Here is a 19,460-nt window from a genome sequence, read left to right as displayed (position 1 = left end):
CAGACATGGTGGCCTGCTGGACTGCTGAAACCATTTGCATTTGCTAATGGGTCGCAAATTGCGACCTGCCTTATTAATATTCATGAGGTAGGTCGACCTGCGACCCATTAGTAAATGCTAAACGAAACTCATGAAGTTTCATATTGATTACCTATTTGGGATTCACAGAGAATCGCAATTTGGAATAATGATACATATGGCCCAATGTTTTTGGGGAAGGAACATGTGCCCACTACCTTCCCCTATTCGTGCAAGGGCATTATAGTCACTGATGCAACAAGGTTAATAAAGGTGGTTTGGGGAAAGAGATGGTGGCGAGGAGATGTGACGGAGGAACTGCTCCTGCTTCTAATCCACCTAGAAAAGAGAACTGATGGATGTCATTTTGTCATAGATACCTGAGCATTCTTACTTGTATGTGAACCCGAAGAAGCAACATTCATCGCTTCTAATTGAAGTTAGAACTCAGCTCTTCATTCCTCGGCCTGAAACTACTGCTGGTATGGTCATTCCCGAGAAGCAGCCGTTTGTGGCCGATGGACACGGTCTATATGTCTGGCAGGGAGCACCTCGAGGATAAATGGGAACACTAAAGAATATTGGCACTGAAAAAAGAACCTGGCAACGAATAATCAAATGTTCGGTTTTGAAGTGTGTGCGACGCGTACACAGTGTTTCATTAGATGAGCTGAATCCAAGCAAACTCTCCAGCACTGCGCGGCTCCTTTCTTGTGTCGGATCCCGTCCAGGATCAGTGTGTGAGACTACCGGATACAATAAACAGCAACAAAAGTTGCTCCTTCAACTGGGGCATCAAAAGGCAGTTGAACGTAAAGGGTCACAATGTTGCCACTGTGTTTGTTTCATCCCTGGCTGTACGTCTGGGCGCCTGGGATGTAATTTCAGCATATCCGATATTGGCTCAACTCAGTACATTCAGGAGGAAGAACATTAGGGTGAGCACATAGAGGGGATTTTACCTGTTAATCCACGACTCACAAATCCTGCAACTATTGCCACAACTAGTTTGTAATATCAAAGCCCCATTTAGCCCTCATTGTCAATGATCATGCATCTCTGGCCAGGGCACATACACATAACTATGAGAACCCTCTCTTGGTGAAATATTATAACTAATTTAAACACCGATGCCCTGATTACGAGTATATGTGTTATTTAACACACCTGCTAAACAACAATAGCAACTATTATGGGTTTATGGGGAATAACATGCTGATTTGGGCACTTAACACACACAAATACTAAATGCCTTTTCCCTATTAAATTTCAACAGGTTTGACCTGCCAAAATGTAAAGAAGATTGTGGTATTTTACGCGACCAATATTTATCAAATGTGTTAAATACAACCAAACTTGCAATTCCAGCCTCTGCGGAACAAATGTTTATGCAGGGGTCAAAAAACAATGACGCACCGTGATGAGGCCTGCAGAGATGGGATACAAGTAAATTACATAGCAGTCAAGGCAGATAATTTGAAAATGCAGCAATCTATCTCAGATGTTCTGGGAAATATCTGTATTTTAATTTGAAGAATTGTTGAGCTCCTAAGTGCACTTCTGACAACACGGAGACAGTACTTATGTCAACCACAATCCGTGATCATACAAAACAAAGCAAAGGCATCCAGTGGAACACTGAAGAACTTAAAAATTGATAGAGGTTGAAATATCGGTGAATACTAGGGGGCAGATTTACAAGAAACAAGCGCATGAGCATTGATGCTCCAGTTTTCTTGCGTCGCCCCTACCCCACCTAATGACACCATGGGTGCGCCATATTTACAATAAGGAACAACATAGCGGTCCTTAGGACACTAAAGTCAAACCTTTTGACGATATTGTGGCGCTTTTCCGCTCTAGTGTCAAAAATTGTGATGCTAGTGCAACAAAGTGCAGGGAGGCCCATTGCTTTTAATGGGTGCGTCATTTTAATGCCTGCTCTTGGCATGCGTTAAAAATGATGGAGAAAATGGCGCAGAGAAATCTCGTAGAATTCACCACACCATTTATTTGGAACTCCCTGGGCCGGAACACCCCCTTTGCATACATTATGTCTGGGGCAGGCATAATGTGGCACAAGGGGGTGCAAAGTGGCGCAATGCATGCATTTTGTAAACATTATTTTGTTTACTTTTCAAGCCTATAGAGGGATTGGCCCCAAATTTCTCTCTGCAAAGTTCAAACGCCATTTTACAAACAGACCACTAAGATAGTATTAAACCAATCTACTTAAACCCTTCTACTTTAGATTAAAAACCAAAGGAGGTAAAGCTTTTACAGCCCTTGGAGCTAAGACCTGGAAGTCTCTCCCCAGCTACTTGAGGTTTATTGAGTCTGAAGCTGCATTTAGGAAATGCCTAAGACCTTGGTTTTTGGAATCCTGGACTCCCTCTGCTACTCTTACATTCTGTAAGATCTTGTAGGAAAGTAGCTTCTTTCTAGTTTGGTTACCCCCACTTTTTGCCTGTTTGTCAGTGTGTTTGACTGTGTTCACTGGGATCCTGCTAAACAGGACCCCAGTGATTATGCTCTCTCCTTCTACACTTGGTTGCTGGAACCTTTTTCACCCCACATTTGGCATACTGCTGCCCCCATGTAAGTCCTTATTATATGATACCTAGGGTCCCAGGGCATTGGGGTACAAGGGGATCCCAATGGGCTGCAGCATGTATTATGCCACCCATAGGGGAGCCCATGCAAATTGTTCTGCAGGGCTGCTATTGCACCCTGCGTAAAAGGGTGCATCCACCCTTTTTCATCTTTGGTCACTGCATGGAGGGCACATTTGGTGCCCTCCATGCATAAACCAGTCCCCACCAGTTCATGGACCCCCAGTTCCTGCTCTGACGCGAAAATGGAACAATGGAAAGGGGAGTGACCACTTCCCTGTCCATCATCACCCCAGGGGTGGTGCATAGAGCTCCCCCAGAGGGTCCCTGGGTTCTGCCAGCTTGTTTCCAAGGTTGGCAGGGAACTCTGGGAGCATCTGATTGGCTGGGCCAGGCAGGTGACGTCAAAACCCCTTCCTGATAGGTGCTTACCTGGCTAGGTGACCAATCCCTCTTTCAGGGATATTTAGGGTCTCTCTCTTTTTTGGGTCCTCAGATTCAGGTTGCAAGACTCCAGCAGAATTACTCTGCAAACTCCACTTCAACTTCTGGCCACTGGAACCGTGACTGGACCCTCCAGGAACTGACAACTCTGCATCCACGAAGAAGACTCTTCTGCAACTTTGTTTCCATGGCTCTTGCCAGCTTTGCAACATTTCCCCAGCCGTGCATCCTCAGAAGACAGCAACTCTTCAGCCTGCACAAGAAGAAAGAAGGAATCTCCCTTGGAGTGAAGCAGTCACTCCCCTGTATCCGCAGGCACCTGCTGCAGCGACGACTGGCTGAGTGGCTCTCCCCTCTTCTTAAGCTGCATGGATCCTTCATCAGAGGTGGTGGTCCGGAGTAGTCCCCTTGGTCCTCTCTGCCAGCTGTCCAACTTTGGTGGTGGTAAGCATTTGCCTTCCAACTCAGGACAGTATCCCCGTGCTCCACGTCTCTTGCAGCTGCCAAGGCTTGTTTACTTATCCTCCAAGGGATCTTCAGGTGAGGCACAGCTATAGTCCCCAGCACTCCTTCCTGCGACACTCAGCCCTCTGCGTGGTTCTCCTCGGCGTGAGATCCCTTTCTGTAGTGTTGCATTGGCTCCTTCTGCAACTTCTGTGTCCCCATCTTGTGGGACTTCAGCGGGTGCTGCCTCTGCTCCTGTGGACTCTCTATGATGCTGAGGGGCCTCTGTGACTCCACCTCCTGTGGTGAGTCCTCCTGGGTCTTGCTGTTCTCGGGCAGCTCCACTTTTCTCCTAACTGCAAACTTGCCTTTGCCAAGGCTTGCTGGTGGAATTCCTGTACCGTCACCTGTCTGCAATCTTCATTCATGTGGGGGACATCATCTGCATCCATCAGGAACTCTTCTTGGACTTCAGGGCTCCAGTGCTGACCTGTTCTTCCTCACCGTTGACCAACTCCTGCAAGTTCAGCTGGGTGGGTAGTAGCTTCTACTCCTCCTGAACTCCACTGTGAATGTTGGACTTGGAACCCTCTCTCCACAGGTCTTCTTCTCCAGGAATCCACAGCTGGTTTCTTGCAGTCTTCTCTTGAGTCTTCTTTTCTTCTTTTTCCTCCTTTCAAGTGGTTTGGGGAAACTCCAATGATTTACTCCTCCTTTCCTGGTTGATAGGAGGTACTGTGTTACTTACATCTGTGGTTTTCTAGTACTCCCAGATTCCCTTTACACATTCCACTAACCTAGGTGGGAGTCCTGTGTTCGCATTCCATTTGTTTAGCATATGGTTTGGGCTCCCCCTAGGGTCACAATTGGTTATTGCTATTTGCACTGTTTTCTACCCTTTTCTATGCCTATTTCTGATTGCTAGTGTATATATTTAGTGCATTACTTACAGCCTATTGGAGGGTTGCCCTTCTAGTATTTTGTTCCAAAAATAATTTACACTTTATTTTTGTACAACTGGGTGATTTCTTTCATGTGTGTAAGTGCTGTGTGACTACAGTGGTATTGCATGAGCTTTGCATGTCTCCTAGATAACCCTTGGCTGCTAATCCACAGCTACCTCTAGAGAGCCTTTCTTCTAGACACTTCCTACGCTTTACTAAGAGGGGATACCTGTACCTGGTATAAGGTGTAAGTATCTCGGGTACCCACCACACACCAGGCCAGCTTCCTACATTGGTGGTGCAGCAGTGGGATAAGCACTTGCAATTGCCTTACCACGCTGTCACTTGGTACGTTCCATAGGAAAGACCACTTACTAGCTAGAGGTCTGCACTTATACCTAGTTTCAGGATATAGGGGGTCATTACGACCCTGGCGGGCAGCGGTATGTTGGCGGTAACACCGCCAACAGGCTGGCGGTGTTCCGCCAGCAATTATGACCGTGGCGGAATTGCCACGGCCATACCGCCGGCCCCTCCATTTTCCCGCCAGGATTCCGCCTGGTGGTCATAATCCCCAGGGCAGCAGTGCAAGCACCGCTACCCTGGGGATTATGAGTCCCCGACCGCCGGCCTGCCATGGCGGTACACACCGCCATGGAAAGGCCGGCGGTAAGGGGACTTGGGGTGCCCCTGGGGGCCCCTCCACTGCCCATGCACTTGGCATGGGCAGTGCAGGGGCCCCCATGAATAGCCCCGTCGCGCATTTCACTGCCCGAATTTTGGGTAGTGAAATGCCCGACTGGTGCTTACGCACCTGCTGCACATCAGCATTGCCGCCGTCTCTATTACGAGCCAGCTGCAATGTTGATGTGACATTTCCGCTAGGCCAGCGGACGGTAACACTGTTACCGTCCGCTGGCCCAGTGGAAATGTCATAATAGGGAGACAGAAATACCGCCGGCAATGGCGGTATTCTGTCTCCCGCGGCCTCGGTGGTCTTTTGAAAAGATCGCCGAGGTCGTAATGACCCCCATAGTCTCTGGAGTGTGGGTAAGAGAGGGGTCTAGGCATAGCCCTTGGTCCAAACTTCTTTAAGAGAGACTAGAAGCTAAGTAGGTTAGGCACACCCTACACCACTCTAACACAAACATGTCTTTAGGACAGAGAACATCTCAGGCTATGGACTTTCCTTATGAGGGCCTCACCTTTCAAGAGTTGAGGGAGAAGTGCAATGAAAGGAACCTGAAAATAGGAAGGAACCCTAACAAGAGTCTGCTCCTAGGCCTTCTCCTCCAGGATGACCAGGACCATGCAGGTGGCCAGGAGGAGAGGGAGGAGGATGTAGACTCTAGCCCCTCAGTGTTAGAAAGAGATCTGGACACTGAGGAAGGACAGGACGGTCCCTCAGAGGATCACAGGGTCCTTAGTAAAATCCCTAGTGGAGCTGGGAGCACTACAGGTAGTGTGAGGGGAAGCCATGTTAGTAGGTCCTCCTTTGTACCCAGGGGACTAGTCCAGAGGGTTAGTAAAACTAGGGACAGATCCTCCTCTGGTCGCTTTCATGTCACCTCAGTATCTGAGGGGACATGCTGCTCAACTCCAGATGAAGGCTCCTTAGACAGGGAACTCAGGAAACTGAGGCTGGAGGAGGCCAACCTGAGGCTGCAACAGCAACAGCTAGCCCTAGATAGGGAGGCGTTGGCAGTAGAGAGAGAGGCAGGGGTTGGGGTTAGTACCCCATGGTGGCAGCAGCAACTTGGGTTTCAGTAAGCCTAGGGTAAGGGAAGACTCTTTTGATTCCAGAAACCTTAGTAAAGTTGTTCCCCCCTACAAGGTAGGAGATGACATCCACAAGTGATTCTCTGCCCTGGAGAGGGCCTGTAAAGTACAGAGGCTCCACCAGAGACAGTGGGCGGCTGCTATCCTTTAGCTCTCATTCTCTGACAAGGGTAGGATAGGCTCCTTACTTTCTGAGAGGAGGATGCTGATAACTACACAGTTTGAAGTCTGCTCTTATGGATGGGCTTGGTCTTACCACTGAAGGATAAAGGATAAAGTTCAGGGAGACCAGGAAAGAGTCCTCCTAGGATCGGGTTGATTTTCTGGCTTGCTCTATGAAGACTTTGGAAGGCTGGTTGCATAGTAGCAAAGTCAGTGACTATGACGGCTTATACAATCGTATTCTGAGAAAGCGTATACTTAATAATTTTATGTCTGATTTGTTGCACCAGCACTTTGTTGACTCAGATCCGATCCCTCCCCAAGAACTGGGAAAGAAGGCAGGCAAATGGGTCAGAACAAGTTTGAGCAGAAAAGCTCACACATGGGGTGACTAAGATAAGAAAAAGGAAACAGGTAAGTCTCAGGACAAAGGTGGGGATGAAGACAAAAGTAAGGGCTCCCCATCAGGCCCACAAACTCCTCTGGGGGCGGCACTAAAACCTCTTCCTCTTCTACACATGTTAGAAAGCTATGGTGCTATGTGTGCAGAAACAAAGGCCATAGGCCAGGGGATAGCTAGTAGCAGTAGTAATAGTGGTGGGACTACTGGCAGTAGTCAGCCCAAACGTGTAGTTGGTTCACATTTGAGACCATAGTAGAATCTGGGGTAGGTGTAGACACCCCTAAGACACAGCTTCTGTCTCTCAGGGTGGCACTGGCCTGGCCACCCTAGCTGCTTGTCCCCTTAATATGGGTAAGTACAAGCAGCACATCCAGGTGAATGATGTTGAGGCTGAGGCCTACAGGGACACAGGTGCCAGTGTCACCATAGTAACTGAAAAGTTAGTGTCACCTGCATAACCTACTTGGTCACAAGTACCAAGTCACTAATGTGAATACTCCACTTAGTCCCTTCCCTTAGCTGTAGTACACTTTAGCTGGGGTGGAGTTACTGGCCCCAAACAGGTGGTAGTCTTTCCTAACCTACCTGTTGAGTGCCTCCTAGGGAATGACCTGGAGACCTCAGATTGGGCTGAGGTAGAGATCATTGCCCGTGCAGCCATGCTGGGCAACCCCCAAACATTTTCTCCCTTTACTCTAAGCAGACTAAAGAGCAAAGTAGGGAAGGAGCACTGAAGCCTGGCATAATGGCCCAGGACACTCCTAAAAACACAGGCATGCATGATACCAAATTATCCACTGCCCTCCCTCTAAGGATCCCACTTCTCTGAGGGAGGATACCACCCCTGGGGTGAAGCCTGTACCACAGGATCCAAAAGCTGCCACAGCTGAGCTCCCGGGGGTAAAAGAACCCCTCTGGAAGGAACCTAGGACAAAACAGCCAACCTGCCCTGTCTTAGAACAATTGGAGCAACCCTCCTGCCCTTCCAGGGAAACTTTGGTGCAGCAACACTGCACCATCCCTGACACTTTAGGACAGCAACCCTGTCCTGCTCTACCCCAAGTAGGACAGCAATCCTGTCCTCCTGTAGAGCCTTTAGGACCCTTATTTTGTCCTACTCCAGCTCTGCTAAGACTGCACCCCTGTCTAGCTGTACAACCCTTAGGACAGCACCCTGTCCTAACATAGAGCCTCAGGGACAGTCATCCTGCTTTTTCCACACCTTAAACATAAGGAATCACAGGGCCCACATTTTAAATATACTTCAAGGAAAAGGTACCAAACAGGGTGGTCCACCTTCCCACAGGGAAGGGGCCACATAGTGGATGATAATGGGAGTAACTACTCTACGGCAGGGCTACTCTCCACTTATCACCACTTAGATAATAAAGTCCCAACTGGCCAAGGTTAACCTTATTGTCCTTTGTTTTGGGGGAGGTTAGGTAGGAAAGTAGTCTCTTTCTAGTTTGGTTACCCAACTTGTTGCCTGTTTGTCAGTGTGTTTGACTGTGTTCACTGGGATCCTGCTAACTAGGACCCCAGTGTTTATGCGTTCTCCTTGTAAACTTGGTTGCTGGAAACTTTTTCACCCGATATTTGGCATACTGGTGCCCCCATGTAAGTCCCTGGTGGATGGTACCTTGGTACCCAGGGAATTTGGATACCAGGGGATCCCCATGGGCTGCAGCATGTATTATGCCACCCCTGGGGAGCCCATGCAAAGTGTTCTGCAGGCCTGCCATTGCAGTCTGCGTGAAAGGGTGCATGCACCCTTTTTCACCTTAGGTCACTGCACCAGGTCACTATAAGTCACCCCTATGGCAGGCTTTCTCAGCCCAGAGGGCAGGGTGCAAGTACCTGTGTGTGAGGGCACCCCTGCACTAGCAGAGGTGCCCCCACAAACTCCAGCTCAATTTTCCTGGACTTTGTGAATACGGGGACGCCATTTTATGCGTGTACTGGAAATAGGTCACTACCTATGTCCAGCTACATAATGGTAACTCCAAACATAGACATGTTTGTTATCAAACATGTTGGAATCATACCACAATACTGATGCAAGAATTGGGAAGTATGATTGCATGCACTCTGGGGGCTCCTTAGAGGACCCTCAGCATTGCTACCACCAGTCTTGCAAGGTTTACCGGGCAGCCCAAGCTGGTGCCAAACCTCAGACACTTTTCTGCCCTCGTGCTGCTTGATCTAATCAAGCCCAAGAAGGAAGAACAAAGGATTTCCTTTGGGAGAAGAAGGTAACACCCTCTCCCTTTGGAAATAGGTGTGACTGGCTTGGGAGGGGTAGCCTCCCCAAGCCACTGGTATGCTTTGAAGGGCACAATTGGTGCCCTCCATGCATAAACCAGTTCACACCGGTTCAGGGACCCCCAGTCCCTGCTCTGGTGTGAAACTGGACAATAGAAAGAGGAGTGACCACACACTTGTCCAACACCACCCATGGGAGGTGTTCAGAGCTCCTCTGGAGGGACCCTGGGTTCTGCCATCTTGTTTCCAAGTTTGTCAGGGAACCCTGGGAGCACATGAGTGTCACCTACATCAGAGCCCCCTCCTGATAGGTGCTTACCTGGCTAGGTGACCAATCCCCCTTTCAGGGCTATTTAGGGTCTCTCTCTTGGGTGGGTCCTCAGATTCAGTTCGGAAGACTCGAGCAGGATTCCTCTGCAACCTCCATATCGACTTCTGGCCACTGGAACCACGACTGGACCCTCTAGGAACCGACAACGCTGCAATCCAGGAAGAAGACTCTTCTGCAACTTTGTTTCCATGGATCTTGCCAGCTTTGCAACATTTCCCCAGCCGTGCATCCTCAGAAGACAGAAACTTTTCAGCCTGCACAAGAAGAAAAAAAGGACTCTCCCTTGGAGTGAAGGAGTCACTCCCGTGCATACACCGGCATCTACGGCAACGACGACCGGCTGCATGGATCTCCCCTCATCTTGAGCTGAGTGTATTGTTCATCATGGGTGGTGGTCCAGAATAGTTCTTATGGTCCTCTCTGCCAGCTTTCCAACTTCGGTGGAGGTAAGCCTTTGCCTTCCCACGCAGGACAGTATCCCCATGCACCATGTCTCTTGTAGCAGCGAAGACTTGTTTGCTTCTCCTCCAAGGGATCTTCAGGCAACAAGCAGTTCCAGTCCCCAGCACTCCTTCCTGCGACGCTCAGCCCTCTGCATGGTTCTCCTGCAACATGGGATCCCTTTCGGTAGTGCTGCCTGGGCTCCTTCTGCAACTTCTGTGTCCCCCTCCTGTGGCACTCCTGTGGGTGCTGCCTCTGCTCCTGTGGACTCTCTGCAACACTGAGGGTCCCCTGTGATTCCCCCTCCTGGGTTGAGTCCTCCTGAGCCCTGCTGGTCCCCGGCAGCTCCACTTTTCCACTTACCGTGAACTTGTCTTTTTCAAGGCTTGTTGCTGGAATTCCTGCACCATCCATCTGCAATCTTTACTCTAGTGTGGGGCATCTTTTGCATCCATCAGGAACTCTTCTCTGGCTCCAGGGCTGCAGTACTGACCTGTTCTTCCTCACCGTCTTCCAAATCCTGCAAGGTACAACTCGGTGGGTAGTAGCTCCTACTCCTCCTGGACTCCACTGTAACTTTTGGACTTGGTCCCCTCTCTCCACAGGCCTTCATCTTCAGGAATCCACCGCTGGTTTCTTGCAGTCTTGTCTGGGTGTCTTCTTTTTTTTCCCTCCTTTTGTGTGGTATGGGGAAATTCCAGTTATTTACTCCTGCTTTCCTGGTCGCTGGGGGTACTGTGTTACTTACCTCTGTGGTTTTGTAGTACTCCTAGCTCCCCTCTCCACATTCCACTTACCCAGAGAGAGTTCTGTGTTTGCATTCCATTTTTTTAGTATATGGTTTGGGCTCCCCCTAGGGTCACTATTGATTATTGCTATTTGCACTGTTTTCTAACCTTTTTTATGCCTATTTCTGATTGCTAGTGTATATATTTAGTGTATTGCTTACCTCCTGTTGGAGGGTTGCCCTTCTAGTATTTTGTGGTATTGTGTTCAAAAATAAAATAGCTTTATTTTTGTACAACTGCGTGTTTTCTTTCATGTGTGTAAGTACTGTGTAACTACAGTGGTATTGCATGAGCTTTGCATGTCTCCTAGATAAGCCTTGGCTGCTCCTCCACAGCTACTTCTAGAGAGCTTGGCTTCTAGACACCGTCTACACATCACTAAGAGGGGATACCTGGATCTGGTGTAAGATGTATATACCTTGGGTACCCACTACACACGAGGCCAGCTTCCTACAGATGTCCTCATCCCTTTTTTTCTTATGAAAGCTACAGTTACGTTTCTTTGCAGCCCTACCTATCTTGTTCCGTAATAGCTCTAGCAAACTCCCTTGAGAGCCACAGTTTGAGCTTTATAAGTAATAAATTCAATTCAATTCAGCTGTGCCACTTTGTTAATCTGGTGCGGCAAAAATGCCTTCCTAATGCCACCTTAGCATTAAAAAAATGAAGTTAATGTGGCGCAAGGAGTTGTAGGGGCTTGTAAATATGTTCCTAGGTATTCTGGAAGGGTTAGAAGGGAGTGATCCTCTATCATATTTTGTGAATCTTTAAAAAAAAAAAAAAAATCTTGAGATGGCCAATTGACCAGAATGCTTAGAGTATGCTTGTAGAAACAGATTTGACTTTGACTATCAAATTCAGCAAGTCCACATACTTCCAACTCACCCCAAATCCCAATCTAATGCTTCTTCTAATACAGACCTTGGCCTTTCTTGATTTACATTGGGTACGTTCAATTTCATCTCTGATGGTTGATAACATGTCTTTTTTTGTCAGATTTTTTGTATTGGGACCAGCTAATGGAAATGGCAGCTGTGGAAACTGGTCGAACCCCTAAAGGTAACTGGGGCTCAAGTCTATCTTCAAGAACCAACTAGACTAAAAAATTTAATGAAAGGCCATCATTTTGTTTTGTCCTTCTGTAGGGGAGGCCTCCTAATTGATGAAGAAATGGAAACACAACACCAATGACTTTTCTAAGCAGAACGATGTAAATAGCATTAGTCATGTTCATTAGAGAATTACCTATTCTGCTGGGGGTCTGCATATAGGATTTGGCCCTAAACTGCAGTTGTGTGTATAAAAGTGTGGCGTGGCAATGGGCTGTGGAGGTCCCTCATTGCATGTTTTTTTACCCACAGCATAAAGAGCAATGATTTTTTCCCTGTGGTTTGTGGATCAATGATGGACATCTAAAAATGGACAAGAGGGTTATAAGATAAAGGGGAGTTCACTGACTGTGACGGGACTTAGTAAAAAGGGGAAAGTAGGGTAGACTGCAAACACAAATTTGAAGGTTGACAAAACAAAGAACATGAACAAGATCATATTTAATTACAGTGAAGGCACTATGCAAGTAAGCACACCAAAACAATATTTGAGACTCATGTGTTAGAATTTAAAGGTCTAAATAGCTCCCTCAAAAGACAATAAGTCAAAGAGGAGGTTAGAATATTTGAGCCTTTAAAATGCACATGGCCCATATGAATAGCTAGGTTTTAACCTGGTCATTTGCTCTACACAGCAAGTATCTATTCGAAGAGTTGCCATTTTGGAACAGAAACTTTGCACTGTCAAAGTTGGTCCGAAAACTTCTGACAAATCTGGGACATGCATCATTCCTCACTTAGAATTCAGACATGTTACTCATAGTATATGTATTGTCTATGATCCTAATATGGGCAGCCTCCACATATTTAACACACCCGCCTTGAAGTTGGTGACTTGGTTGGGGAGATAATCTTTGTTGGTTACTTTAATTGTGTAATGGACTCCAAAATTGCTTCCACCAAGCACTCCACTTATCCACTGATGTCAAAGAGTTTGGAAGGTAAAAGAAAATGTAATGCAGGTCCATGCTGTTTTAGATATATGGTGGACATTTAAAGGGAATGAGCCAGGATATACATTATTTTCTAGTGTGCACAAACATTACACCCATATAAATGTGGTCCTGGTTACGCAAAAGGTGATCTCTAATACTCAGATGGAAATCTGTTCTAAAATCACATCTGATCATATTACCTTGTTATTAATCATAAAGCATAATTTATTGATGAATGGGTTTGGGCAATGGACATTTGTGCACCCCATGCACCTTGATGTTGAATGCTGAATTCTGTATTTTTGAGGGCCAAAATAGGCACAACTTTGATTAATACTACGTGGGATGCTCTTAAAGCTTATATCAGGCAACTGACTATTCAGTTTGCAGTAAATAAGAATAGATTATCACGTAACAAGGAAAAAGCCGCTTTGGCAGAGCTATTAGCACTACTAAAGGTTCATTTTAGATTAATTCAGTGCCAAGATGTGAGGGAAAGGAACTTCTCTTTATGTTGGTGAGGGATAAGTACACATTAGCCCCTTTTTCATGTTCACATTTACAGCAAGGTTTTATTTAACGTTTGTTTACCTCGCTCTGTTTTGGTTTGTATATATGTTTACCTTTTGATATCTTACATGCCCTGTATTCCTTCTCCATGGTTTCCAACTACAACTTGGTCAGTTGCAGCTTAGACTTCGTGGAGATGGGACATGTGAGATGTAGGCTCCATTGCCTTGAATAAAACTAAAGTGTGGTTCTGAAACAGATACTTGCCTTCATTCTTCATTCCACAGTTGGGCAGAGTATAGAAACCGTATTGGTCGAACAGTTTGTGAAAAAGTGACTGCTTATTTAATATCAGTAGGATGCTTGATTATGAATCTGGGGAATGGATAGGGAAATTACTTTTAAAACTAAGGAAATGCAGAGGAAGGCCACTATGTCAAACATGAAGAATAATAAGGGACACATGGTTAAGCAAGCTTTGGAAATAATTCAGCTATTTAAGATCCATTATCAAAAACGATACAATAATGAATTGGTATGTTCTTCTCCCGATGATACCGATTATACCTGAGCAAAGTCAACATAAATCAGCTAGATAAAATGCAGATTAGTTTTCTGGGTGATGACTGTTCACTTGAAGATCTCAAGCAAGCAATTTTATCCTCACCCCCTGGAAAGCGATCAGTGAGGAATGTATTCTGGCAAAATTTTATGAGGCATTCATAAATCACCTTGCTTCCATCCGTTTTCAAAAGATTACTGGTGTCAGTCATGGGCTGGATATACTTGACACCTGGAACTCTATCAGAATACCAATTTTCTTTAAGAAAGGAAATCTGACAGACGAAAGAGAATCATATCAGCCCATATCACTAAATTCCAGTTCTAAAATGTATTCTAAATATTAGCTAACCGCCTCTCCTCATTCATCAAATTGCTTTTCTGTCTGCAACAGCATGGCTTCATACCCTCATGGGGCACTACTATTCACACAAATACAGCAGTATCACTACTTGATGCTGCCAGCGATAAAACACTATGCAATCTCGTTCCACTGATTTACCAAAAACAGGCGCTAAAATCATACTCTAAGGCACAACTTCTAATCCATTTCCAATCCTCCTAGTGACATGCTAGGGCAGCCCAATATATCCTTTACTGTTCAACATTTACCTAAAACCCTATTTGTACTGAAATACAGAATAACAAGGATATCACTCCCATTAATATTAATTGGTTCAAGGTGAAAATCATTGCATGTTCAGATGATGTAACTTATTCCCCTGATGCTAAACAAGCAACCTCATTTACTGAAGCAGAGCATCTGATTTTGGCTAAGTATCAGGGTATAAACTAAACGCCAATCAAACAAAGATGATATTTAACGTATTAAATTGACAAATTAGGAGGTAAACATAAATGGATTACTAGAATCAACATACATTTAGGAATTAAAATATCTAGCTGAACACTGCACATAGTTTGGTTAAATTATGAGGAGTGAAAAAACACACAGTAAAGAATCATCAATGACATTGGAACCTAGCAGTCTTATTGAGCCATGCAATATTTAAAAAATGATCATCCTCCTAAAAGATTTATTTCTGTTTACAGTGATCCTTACGTGGTCCAAATTCTTATTTACAGAAACTGAGTTTTGTTAATTGCAGCTTCATTTTAAGAAAGCAAAGGGCATGAAGAACCATTCATTTCATACAATTACCTCAGCAAAAGGGTGGTTGGGCTTTGCCCTTATTTCAAATTGCATGATTGGGCGAAAATGCGGCAGTACAAGCATTCTTTGTTATTAGATAAGGGTGATACCAAAGTACTGTATATTTGGCTTTAGGGTCCGATGCCGGAGGTGGTTTCTTTCTCGACTTTCAGACCCCAAATACTTTAAAAGAGTAAAATCTAAGGTAATCTTGGATGCTTATAAAATACGAACGGATTTGAGCAAAACAATCAAAAATCACTGCAATGATTTCATACATGTTATTTTAGAAACTATCTCCCTTTCCTTTGATCTTTCAAGATTTCGCATGTGAAAAATGGGTTAAGAATGGTTTGATGAGTGTTGTTCAACTCTTTCTAAATAATGTGTTTTGAACGTCTTCAAGATTGAACATTTTCGGATCGTGAAAAAAAGTATGACTTTCTGCAAGATTGTTTTTTCAAATACCTCCAGATCTGGGATGATTTTTGACACAGCAAGAATGTAAATATAAAACTAGAAAGCTGTGATTTGGTAGAACTGGGCAATTAGGTAAAGACTAAAATCATCACTCTGAATTCTACTGTGGGCTATCCTATTTAAGCGAGGATGAACTGGAAGGTCTAGCAGGCACATGGTCCTCTAAGATTGGGATAGCTCTAAATTCATATGTAATTTAACAAGCATTTACGAGGGTTCGTTATTGATATATGTTATACTCTAATGTTTGAAACAGATAGTATGCTATACCCAAGATAAGATATCGAAGTGGAAGGGCAAAGGGTGTTTGAAATGCCCACGTTGTCAGGGGGAGGATGCTGCATTTGTGCACATATTTGAAAACTACTCCAATCTGCATGATTAATGGTCAGAAATTGACAGATATGTATCTGTCAGTTTGAATGTGGCCACGGAGCTTAACATCAATAATATTATGTTGAGAATGGAGTTGAGCATCCGGCGAAGTACGCCGTTTTTTTCATTGCAATCGTATTTCTTAGACTTTGTATTGCATGAGAATATAACAGTAAAAACCCACGCTCGGTGGGTAACTGGCAGATATTTATGTGTCATTTTTATGAAACGAAAGTTGCTATTCTAAACGTTAAAGGGAAAAAAGGGCAAAAAAACTACTCAACCTTGAGGGCTGATTGGGCTTCTTTTACTGGTCTGTGTCTCCTGTTACAGATTTACTCTGTTTTGCAATTTAATTCAGTATTTTATGACGTTCGATTTATGAACTATGAAAATATATTTCATTAATGTGCCTGCAACCAGTACTTTAAATGGGCCGGTACTGTCCGCTACTAAGTACCTGCACTTATTTAATTGTAACACTTTATGATGCACAACCTTGCCAATAGAAAATAAGTTTAATAAAAAGGCTCTGTTCACAAGTGTGTGCCGCGGAGACACATTACTAATTTAAACATTTCTGTGCACGCCTGTGTTCGCATAAGTGTGTGTCTGACTTATTGCTCTATTTCTGCTGCGGCACCTGCTTTGCCAATTCAGAGCAATAGATGGTCGTGGTTTGCTAACAGTAGTAAGTGCGGTGCTTGAAATGGAAATATAGCAGTGAGGTACTCCTTCTTTAGAGTACGTTTGCTCCTGAGAAGTGCCAGTACTCTGCCATTACATGTATTGCACGACTGGTGATTAGGTGATTCGTAAATGAATAAGTTGCTAAATGAATAAGTAAGTAGGGAAATATTTTAAAAGCGATTTAAAATTCATGATTTTAACTTAGCGGTGAAGAATATATTAAGAGTACCAATTCTAAACAATTATACCAATTACACAAAGGAATGTCTTCTCCAAATGTAGGTGTCAGTGGCATAGTAAGGACTCTCCAGGCCCTGAAGCAATCATGAAGAATGCCCCATCCCCTGGTTTGTCAATAAGAAACAGCAATAATTGGGGAGTAGTGGGTCCTTCAAATTCCTCAACCCGGTACCACTTCACTTGCTGCACCATTAAGAGCTACGCCCGTTACTCTTTGACATTAATTCTCTGGAAAGTGCACCAGAGTTACGGATGCAGAGTGTGACAAGCACTCTTCCAAAGACAGTTCTACAGACGTGACATCGCAGGGAAAAAAACAACCCTTCAGTTTTACTTAAAAAGACATTTAGAAAGCACACGTTGCTGAAAAAACACATCGTTACGTCTTTAGTTGATGTTGGAGTAATTAATTTGCCTTGTGAAAACATCCATACCTCGGATCTGTGTTTATGTCGTCCTGTTTCTGCGCTTATGTTTATCACACTTCACGCTCTGTCACAAGCTCTGTTGGAAATCTCCGAGTTAAATCTCGCAGCAGGCCACTTGCTTTCACCTCGCTTCTGTCACACTCAGTATATTCCCAGACGGAGCGCCAGCTATTCTTTCCGCCACCTCCCTCTTTTTGTTAACTCTCTCATGCCTAACATGTCTCTCATTCACTTTTTGTACCTTAATGTGTGCAGTTGTGAAAACAGACCAAGATCTTTCTTTATTTTCATTCCAACAACTTCCTTCCTCTTGGCATGCTCTCAGCTGGCATAAAAACGGAATAATTAAACAAGAGTCTACAAGCCAAAAACAATGACTGAATTTCTGAATACAAGACCTCATCAACATAATCCTACCCAATTTCATCACCTACCCTATATATGTCTAGTCTGACAAGTAATAATTCCAGTGCAACCTGCCGCCAGAGTTTAAAGAATTGGCTTTGGTGCGTCCCTTGTGCCAATTTCACCATCGACAACGATTTCCAAAAGGAATTTCAAATAAGCATTGGCATAGCCAATAGGTCTAGCTTTTGGGACATTATAAGTGTTTAGCCATGCAGCATATTACCCTGGGTGCTGTGCTATCAGGGATTGAAAAGCTGTACAATTACTACAAACTGGGTCATACAGCCTGATTCAAGAATACGTGCTTGCCTTAAGAAACATAATTAAATCTTGGTTGGTGAAGTGGAGAATAGTGAATTATGTATTTGAAATGCTACCAGGTCAGAGCCTGTGTGAATTTGTAAGTTAATATTTAAAGCTTACATTACATACAGTATACTGTAGACTGCCACAAAATGCACAGAAATATTTAAGATAAAATGAAGTTCCAAAACAGAGGACCTCATTATGAGTTTGGCGGTCCGACCGTCGGAATGGCAAACTCGCAGGGGTGAGGCTGCCGTCATATTGGCGGCCTCACCCATGGGCGTAGGAAGTGTGGGGACGCGGGGATATGTCCCCCCCAGATTTTGGAGTGGGGGGACACGGGGGACAAGGGTGGGGGGGACGAGGGGACAGAAGAATTTTCCCTTCTCCTGTAATTCGCAGGGCCATTAGCGCATGAAAGCGCTACCTATACTGGCCCTGCACTCGACTTGTGACCTGGCTCCAGGACACTCGCCCTCTGCCCTTTTGTTGTGCTGCAGCACACAAGGGATTCTTTCTCACCTTGCCCCACAGCCCCCTGCAGTCTGCACTTCTGAGAACAAAGGAAGACGAGAGAGGCCCTTTGTTGATTGCTGTCTGCATCCCGTCTCTCCTGAGCCCTACCTTTCCCTTCCCTTGAAGAACGAACCCTGAAGACAGCAGCAAGATTTGAAGAAGGTAAGGAGGTTTGGGTAGTTAAATAAACTATTGCTAAGTAACTCCCTTTCTTTTTAAATACAGTGCTGTGTTGCAGAGTATCTCCTTTTCTAAAAACAGTATTATTGAGTTACTGTGAGATATGAGCAGGGCAGGCTTTAGCGCACTGATGCAACAATGTTTGTTAGGGCCCCCCTTTCTGTCACCTCTCTCTCACTCTCTTCTCTCCTCTGTCTTTAGCTTGCCTGCCCTAGTGCTAATTATTGTCCCCTAATTTGACATCCTGCCCCCCCCAACAGTTTGGTCCCCTTCTCTCCCTCAGCCTTCCTGGTATTTGTGAAAGCCCGCTCTGAAGGGCAAGGGCTGTCCGTAAATCTCATTTCCAGCCAATGGCCTGTGGATGCGAAGCCAGCTCTGTGGCAGCTCACAGGATTTACAGGACTTCACAGGCTGTGGTGGAACAGAGCCTGACACTGCCGGATAGACAGCGGAGAGACCAGCACACAGCATGGGTCCCAGGAAGAACCAGATGGACAGGGCTAGGTAAGGCAGCTAGGGTGATGCAACCGGTGCTGCCGCACTGGGTGCTGACTTAGGATGGGGGTGCTATGTTTGCAAGTATATTGTTACTTTAAAAGCACCTGCTGGATGTTCCTTGCCACCAACAGTTTTCAGGCAACAATAAAAATCTTAAGATAATTCCGGTGATTAATGGTCATTCTGGAGAGAGATTGAAGTTTTGTCTAGTGGAAGTTTTGACTCATCATAACATACAGGGTTACTATGCCTGCTACAAAGGCCGTCTACATGCAGATCACAAAGTGTACCTAATGTGAATAGGTCAGTGGGTTACTGCTTTTGTCAGATGCAGAAAAGTACCATCTTTTTGGCATGGTTACCCCACTTTTTGCCTGTTGTCAGTATGTTTTGACTGTGTTCACTGGGATCCTGCTAACCAGGACCCCAGTGCTCTCTCCCAT

The 19,460-nt window shown here is 45.1% G+C and overlaps 1 protein-coding gene across 1 annotated transcript in view; it reads right to left on the bottom strand.

The window, feature by feature from the left end:
• Positions 1-17,234, bottom strand: part of LOC138265802 (thiamine transporter 2-like) — a 440,218-nt gene extending 422,984 nt beyond the window's left edge. The window contains exon 1 of the mRNA XM_069213860.1: positions 17,116-17,234. The gene's annotated coding sequence lies outside the window, so the exon portion shown is untranslated. The remainder of the gene's footprint in view (positions 1-17,115) is intronic.
• Between the last annotated feature and the right edge of the window lie 2,226 nt (positions 17,235-19,460).

The sequence above is a fragment of the Pleurodeles waltl genome, chromosome 11 (assembly GCF_031143425.1).
Source record: "Pleurodeles waltl isolate 20211129_DDA chromosome 11, aPleWal1.hap1.20221129, whole genome shotgun sequence".
Taxonomy (NCBI): domain Eukaryota; kingdom Metazoa; phylum Chordata; class Amphibia; order Caudata; family Salamandridae; genus Pleurodeles; species Pleurodeles waltl.
This window is presented reverse-complemented; position numbering and strand designations above follow the sequence as displayed.